Raw genomic sequence first — 8435 nt, 5'->3', positions numbered from 1 at the left:
CAACAATAACCAGGCTAGCTCAGTCTGGAAGCGAGTGAAAGCTGTATTTACAAGCAGATCTACAATCTATGATGAAATGCAATGAATATGTACAAATATACACAATTCACAACATTTACAAATATGTACAATCAACAGAAATGCACAACCAAGCTCCTTTTGCTCCCCCCCCCCTTTTTATTGCTTCAGCAAAAAGGTTGTTCCTAATATCCAACCTAAACCTCCCCTGGTGCAGCTTGAAGCCATTTCCTCTTGTTCTATCACTTGTTCCTTGGAAGGAGAGATCAACACCCACCTCACAACAATCTCCCTTTAATTTTGTTGTGGCTAAACAATATATTTTAGATAAATGGAATTAATTATCTTCTCTTACAGTATTAAAGGGATAAAAGAAATCTCTAAAATAAAGTTCCCACCAAATGAACTTATTTTTAATTATCTGTCTCATTAATGATTAAATAATTACATCCTTTGTTTCTCTGCATTTTTACACCTGCTAACACATTGTCTAAAATGTAAATTCCAGAATTAATAGCAGGCATTAAGTGCACACTACTCCACTCCAAAAGTCCAACTTAAGCACATGTTTACAAATTAGTCTTCTAACTATCCAGCTTTTTTTATTTCACTGAAATGTCTTAATACACCTTGGATACACCTCACAAACTAAGGAGATATAAAATGTCTACTCAAAGTATGAGTATTGTGAAAACACTGTGTATTTTCCAGTGCAAGCCCTAAGGCTACAGATTGTGTAAATACCTTTGGTTTTGGTTTGTTTGTTTTTTTAATTATTTCAGTCTAAGTGAGTTTGGAGTCTTGCCTTTTGAAATGTTTAAGAAGCTGCATTTCATACACTAACTTTTTCATGCTGTAATTTGGGGGTGTGCTATTTTGAACCAGTATCATTTCCTAAATTGGCAAAGTCCTTTGATCACTGCCTGAAACTTCATTTTATGAAGTAGGTAATATTGTCTCACAGCTACTCCTGAAGCTCTTGGCTAGTTTTGACCTCTGTTTTTACTTTGCTGATAGGACTACTTTCAGAACCCTGCAGTTTAATAGTGTTACAAAAACTGTCTGGAAAACCCTAAATATTTCTGAATTACTAGCAGTTACTAATACCGCTGCACTGCTGCTCTTCAACACTTGTGGCTTCTTTGGCTTGTATGTACACCACAAGGCTTCATGTCCCTACCACTACCAAAACTATCAAACTATGTTGCCAGTTAAGAGCAGAGAGAACTTCTTTTTGCTACACTCTCTCATCTTCGCCTTCTTATAGGCAATCTCCGTTGGAGAGCTCAGCTTGACACTGTTTCCCTCAAAGCTGTTGAAAGATTTTATGCCTCTGCTTGCTCAAAACTGTTGCCCTTCTGCACACTGCTTAGGAAGTGCATTGCAGTCATGAGTTTATTTAGGCTGTATTAAGGGCAGATACAACAACATTTTTAGGCCACACTGGAAGGAAAATAAAATCTTTTACCCTTCTTAAGCAAGACCCAGTATGTTACTATCTGTTCCCATCTCTGATGCTCCTCATTCCAGACTTGCAAATTGCTGGTTTTAGCGGTATCTTTCCCTCTTGGGTCAGCACTGGTTGTTCATGTTTTGTTTTCAGTGACATTTTTGAAAGCAAGAACTTAAGTTCTTAATGATGGGGCCTGAGTATAATGATGGGGCCTGAATACTGAAGATCCTATAGTGAAGATCCTATAGTGTCTCATGCAAGACTGCTTTCCCAAAGGAATCTACCTGATAGAAACATAGAATTGTTTAGATTGGAAAAGACCTTTAAGAGCATCGATCCAGAGTGCATGACCCAGTACCTGAAGAGGAAATAAGCTTATGTTTCCAGATGTGTTCCTGCTGAGTACATCCATAGTAGCTCCTCACAGTTATGTTCAAGGTGCCTATTTTAATGATGCATAAACTGGCCTAACTTCTTAAGGTATCTTAGTGTAGTTTTGAAGCTGGAATAAACATGAGCATCACATGCCAGTGCACATAAAGGTTTTTTGTATTCTAGTATGTGACCTGCCACAGCACAGGTTTAAATTTCCCTCCTTTCCTATTCATAACACTGAGCATTTTCATTAGAGATCATACAGCTTGCTTCAATCTGCTTAATTTTTAAGGAATCTAAATCTTAAATTGGAGCAAACCTGTAATTTCTGAACTAGTGTTTGTTCAGATCAACCTCAGTGCCCCTTCTTCTTGCCTCACTTGGATCCGATTTGATCCAAGGAAAAGCTGCTCTGTACACACTTTGTAACCCACAAAAAGGGTAAAGGTCTCAAATATCTCTTCTGCTCTGATGGACCAGGGCAGCCAGCACAGGAAAAAGTATTATTTTAGTAATGCCAGGGCAGACAAGTCTCTCAGCCTACCTGGGACACTGCCAATTACCTCATCTTACCAATGCACTGCCCATTTATTTTTCCCCTGCTATCATTTACTTACATACTCATCTTTCTTTACTGTCACCTACCACAGCAGAGTAACCCACCAACATGGACATTTCCTCCCACCTTTTGTATCTTATTTACAATTCCCTGTCTCCAAGTTTTCAACATGGCAGTACTTTATTTGCCTTTTTCTCCTCTCCCTATATTGGTTTCTAGAAGGCAGTGAATGGGTGACCTTCAATCACTTTAGCAAGTAATAAATATATTACCTGGAAGGAGGACTTGGAAACAGCATGTCTCAGTTGACTGGAGTAATTTTCTTTACTACTATTTTGCTGCTGCAAGGAGCAGAAGAAATGTTTCCATTACAGCAACGATGGAAACCAGGAGCTGATGAAAGCTTTTCCAGCTCTCCTGCTGCAAAATGTTTCTCTCTGCTGCAGAGAAAGCTGCAAAGAACAAAAATGCTGACAGATGCTAAGATCTGAAATATCATCTCCCAGGTTTTCTTGTCTGCACTGTGAGTGCAGAATCACAGAATTGATGGAATAACTTGGGCTGGAGGGGACCCCAGGAAGTCCCTTTCCAACCTCCTGCTCAAAGCAGGTCAGCTCTGGGGTCAGACCAGGTTGCTCAGGGCTTGAGCCATTCAGGTCTTGAAAACCTCCAAGAAGGGAGATGGCACAATCTCACTGGGCAAGCTGTGCTGCTGCTTGAGTGTCCTCACGGGAAAGGGGTTTTCTCAGCATTCAATCCAAACATTTCCTGCTTCAGTTTATTTTCACCTTCCACCTTGCTCCCTTGCAACACTGAGGAAAGCTTGCCTCCACATCCTCATTAATCTTACAGGAAGGGATTGGATGGTGTAGAGTCCCCAGAATCTTCCCTGCCCCAGGCTGACCAAGCTCCACTTCCATGGCCTCCCCTCTCAGGGCAAGTGCTCCAACTCCAACCACAGTAGGGGCCTTCCTGAGCTTGCTCCAGTTTGTCAAGGCCTTTCCTGTAGTAGAAGCCCAAAATAGGACACAATATCTGGATGTGATCTAAGGAGTGCTGATCAGAAAGGACTAAACTTGATCTCCTGACCATGTCCCTGTTTGTGCCAGCCAGGGTGCTGACCCCATGGTCTTTACTACAGAGACAGTAGTGTCCTGAGTACCTAGTATAGAGCAGAATTGGGTATCTGCATCACATTTTTACCCCTAAAAAGAAACCTTCTTCACACTGAAGTTGGCAGACTGACAGCCTGCTCTTGGAAGAGTATTCAGTGGCCTTTTTTTTACACCCTTAAAAGCAGCAAGAACACCACATTACAGAGTGGATCCATAGTGCAACTATTATATGGTAAATACAGGAAGTGTAAACCAAAATCAAATAAATATTCTTATAAACATGGTGAATTGGACACCACTAGCACAACTTAACTGTGTTGAATTTCTTTTTTCTCCCTCACAGCAAAATGTTCTCCACTCACCTGCAGACAACCAAGTGAAGTAGCTTTCACCAAGGGATAATAGCTTGACTGATGACATTTTCCTTTCCCCAGAACTGACAAAAAGCTGGAAAAATCAGGACAATTTCAGTCATTAATTCTGACCAGCTTCATTTTAAATAGAGGAACTTACCAGTTTCTCTTTTTTTTTGTTCTCTCCGAGCTTTGAACTTTAACATTTAAAGAGTTCAACACAACCCACTCAAGAAAAACTCTTTTACAAACCTAATCAAGAACAAAAAAAGGACTGTTAAATCCTGCCCCCAGCCTACTCACTCTGAGATTTAGCCAAGACATTTGATCACACCTAGAAAACAGAGATATTATTGCTGACTACCTTATCAACCTCTTATGGGGATTTAATTAGGCTGCAGTGTAGGTCATAAGGACGATGAGGGAGTGAATAAAAATAATTACTTAGAATGACCAGGAATAACCTGGCATAGGCTAGAATTACTCAAAAATGCAATGTTTTGCAATGAAGGGGAAAAAAAAGAGGGAAAAAGTCCAAACTAGGACTTTGTTAATATTCTGGTTGTAATAATATTAATTGTAAAGCTCTAGGAAACCTTAAAATACTCCCTCTTGAATTGTTTTCAATATTCCATATTGAATCGTCGGAAATGGTGTTGCTGCATCATTGAAGACCGAAGTACTAATTCAAATTTACATCTCACAAGGTGATCTCTGTTCAGTTTTTACTTGCACCAGATTTAAATTACACTTGGTGTACTGCTTTGCATTGGCTATAAACCAGTTAATGATAAGACCAATAAAGGCACTACTGAAGACCCAAAGCTCATAAAAATTATCTTAATTTAACAAACATTAGAAGGCAGACACCGTTATTTCATGTTACTTGTGACCTGCACTAAATTCTATGGTCCTGCTCTGGCAGGGGAGTTGGACTCAATAACCTCTGGAGGTCCTCTCCAATCCCTAACATCCTGTGATCCTGTGTGATCCTGTGACCACAGAGCACACGAGATGCTCAGAAACATCTATCGGGTGCTTTTGTACCTTAAATACAAACACTGAGTCTTGCTTCAGTTCCTGACCCTTTGCCTGAGGAGCATGAAGATGACAGTATGCATTTATGCAATGCCTCATGGCTCAGTCCTGCTCAGGTGTCCAACACTATTTTTGGCCTACAACCAGGAGGCACATTCCTCTCTTCAGAACCAAGAATGGTAAAGAGTCATGGACTTTACTGGGCACGTACAGGGAGAAAAGCCCAGTCAAGGCCAGCCAGAGACTATGCCTTCGTTCCATGAGGTCCTGAGGCTGGTGGGTCTGGGACGTGCTCTTGCCCCCACTTTGGTAACCTCGCCCCAGCGCTTCACCTGCCATTATGGTTGCTCGGGGTCAGGCCGGACGTCAGCCCGGGTACCGCCGCCGCTGGAGGCTCGGCCCCGCTGCCTCCGACGCCTCTTCGACAATGCTGAGCAGAAAACCCGAGATCGCAGTGTGCGCCCACCGCAGTTAACTCAGGACTCCCGCTCAGAGCCCTCCCACCTGGCGACACTGCCTGCTGCTAGCGCCAGCTCTGGTCCAGGGGCCCGCGGCTGGCTAGAGGCCTTGGTCCCTCTGCGGGCCGTTAATGGGGGGCCGCGGCGAGGAACCCCGCCGGGCTCGCTGCCACATCGCCAGCCACCAGCGGCAGGGGGCAGGGAAGTGGGAGCGCGGCGAGGGCGCTGACAGGCGGCTGCGAACCAGGGCCGGGCAGCCGCAGCGGAGGTGTGGGGAAGGCGGGGAAAGGAGCGAGCGGTCCCCAGCTCGCGGAAAGGAGAGGAGGGAGGGAGGAGGGCGCTGAGGCGGCCGGTGCGAGCACCCCATCCGCGCTCCCCCTGCCCAGCCCCGACCATGAATATGTAACTCCCCTCTATTTCCCGAGCTCCATTGCGGAGGCTGCTGCTCGCCATATTGTGTTGCTGGGGCTGCGGCTTCACCGCTGGCGAGAGAGGGCGGCGGGAGCGAGCGGCGGGAGCGAGCGGCGAGGCGAGGCGGCCTGAGGCGGGAGCCCGGCGGGCGGTGAGCGCAGCACAGGGTGGCGGGCGGACACCGGGATCAGCCGGTGCCGCAGTCTCTCTCTCTAGTGAGGCAGAGCAGGGTGCGGAGCTGCCGGCTGCGGCTGGGTGTCCCGGAGGGAGGTCTGGTGCCGGCAGCGGTGGCCGGCCCGGTGCGGGAGCTGAGGGAGGAGGGTGGTTATGGCGCGGTGCGGGGCGGAGGCGGGGGGTTGTGGGGGGGGAATCCTGCAGCGGGCTCCCCGCTCGGCTAAGGGGACTGTGATGAGGCTGCCCACCTCGCTGCCCGCTCCAGCTCAGCTCGTCCGCAGTCCCCTGACAGGCAGCTCCCGACAGGCCGGGGCTGCTCGTTCCCCGCCGACCTGACGGCTGCCAGGGTTGGCGGCGGGGACCTGCCTGGAGCCCAGTCAAGCCGGGAACCTTCGGCGTTGCCGCAGAGCCACGGGGAACCCCGCAAGTCCCGAGCTGACTGCGGAGCGCCGGCGTATATCCGCCAAGCCCGGAGATGCCTGTGCGTGTGCGTGTGTATGAGTGCGCGTGTGTATGAGTGTGCGCGTGTGTATGAGTGTGCGCGTGTGTATGAGTGTGTGCGTGTGTATGAGTGTGTGCGTGTGTATGAGTGTGCGTGTGTATGAGCGTGTGTGTGTGCGTGTGTATGAGTGTGCGTGTGTATGAGCGTGTGTGTGTGCGTGTGTATGAGTGTGTGCGTGTGTATGAGTGTGTGCGTGTGTATGAGTGTGCGTGTGTATGAGTGTGCGCGTGTGTATGAGTGTGCGTGTGTATGAGTGTGCGTGTGTATGAGCGTGTGTGTGTGCGTGTGTGTGTGCGTGTGTATGAGCGTGTGCGTGTGTATGAGCGTGTGCGTGTGTATGAGTGTGCGTGTGTATGAGCGTGTGCGTGTGTATGAGCGTGCGTGTGTATGAGCGTGTGTGTGTGCGTGTGTATGAGCGTGTGCGTGTGTATGAGCGTGTGCGTGTGTATGAGTGTGCGTGTGTATGAGCGTGTGTGTGTGCGTGTGTATGAGCGTGTGCGTGTGTATGAGCGTGCATGTGCGTGTGTATGAGCGTGTGCGTGTGTATGAGTGTGCGCGTGTGTATGAGTGTGCGTGTGTGCATGTGCGTGTGTATGTGTGTGTGCATATGTGTGTGTGTGCACAGGCACACTCCGGGAGCTGCGGGGAGAGCTACCACATGCACAGCTCCGGGTCACAACCGCATTCCCTTCACTCCAGCCCAGAGAGCGAGGCATGTCCACACGTCTTGCTTGAGAAGGGAGAGCTGATTAACAGAGTCACGGGCCCTTACTGGTGTTTTAATAAACTGCCCCTGCTTAAAACACCATACTCGATGTGAGTTATGGCTCTGCATCTGCAGCCTTTTGTTTTTCCAAAAGCCCCTGCACAGCACCATGCGCCAGGCATGATGCTGATAAACTGATACTGGGAACGACCTGACTGCTCTGGTGAAAATGCCAACAGGGCATTGGGTGGAGAAAGGCCCAGTGGCAGAAGCTGTAGATGTGTCTCCTCCTTTCACACTTGCTCTCACTGCTTCCAGTATTAATTTAGCACCTGTGTCTTGCCAACTTTAATGCTCTGTGGTAGCTGGCTCTTCAAAATCATCTGCTTTCCTTGGGCCCATCCCATGACATATTGTTTATATGAAACAAATGCTCGGAGCAATATCCTTCTTGGGATTTTTGTTAAGTTATTTGTTTTTCCACTCCTCTTCTGTGGAAGAAAATAGATGAAATGCCTAATTCTGTAGAAACCCAGAGGACAGCTACTGGAGAAAGATGGTTTCCAGTATGATAAACCATAATCCAGTCCTACTTGGATAGAAGTGGTCACAGCTCTGTGCAATAACCATGTGTTGCATGTGGGCTTTTAAGCATTAAAGGCAATTGCTTGTATTTGAAAAACAGAAATGACTGATGTGCAGGTTAAATTATTTTTGCTTGCAGAGAAGTCTTTAATCAAGTATGTCATTCATTCAGTGACAAAGAATTCATTTGTCATAGGAGTTCCCTGCAGAGGTACTGTCATTTGTAGTCATCCCTGTTTTCATTTAAAAACTTACGTAATGAGATAATTTCACTTTTTTTTAATCCATCATGTCAAGCTCCGAGCTGGCATTCAGCTTGCCAGCTAAGACAGAGGTGCTCACTTTGAAAGGGGCAAGTATCAATAGCTTGATGTGTTGCAGTAAAGGATGTCCTTACTTGTGTTGACTTTGGTGGCTGTTTGGAGATGGGAGAAATTTTCACTGGACAGATGTTAGTGTGAGCCACAGTGTCAGGTAGCAACCTTTGCAACTGGATCTGACTCTGTTAGGATGCCCTTCAGTGATGACACTTAAATAAGATTAAAACATCTTTAGACCTTATTGACCTTACACATTCTTATTTATAATGTTTATCAAATACTTTGTTATTTACTAACAAGGCCAAGTGCAAGGGCCTGCACCTGGGTTGGGACAATCCCCAGTATCGGTCCGAGATGAGGGTTGAGGG

Source organism: Indicator indicator, chromosome 10, assembly GCF_027791375.1.
Source record: "Indicator indicator isolate 239-I01 chromosome 10, UM_Iind_1.1, whole genome shotgun sequence".
In the NCBI taxonomy this organism is placed as follows: Eukaryota; Metazoa; Chordata; class Aves; order Piciformes; family Indicatoridae; genus Indicator; species Indicator indicator.
The sequence above is the reverse complement of the archived record's forward strand: the minus strand, read 5'-3'. Positions refer to the sequence as shown.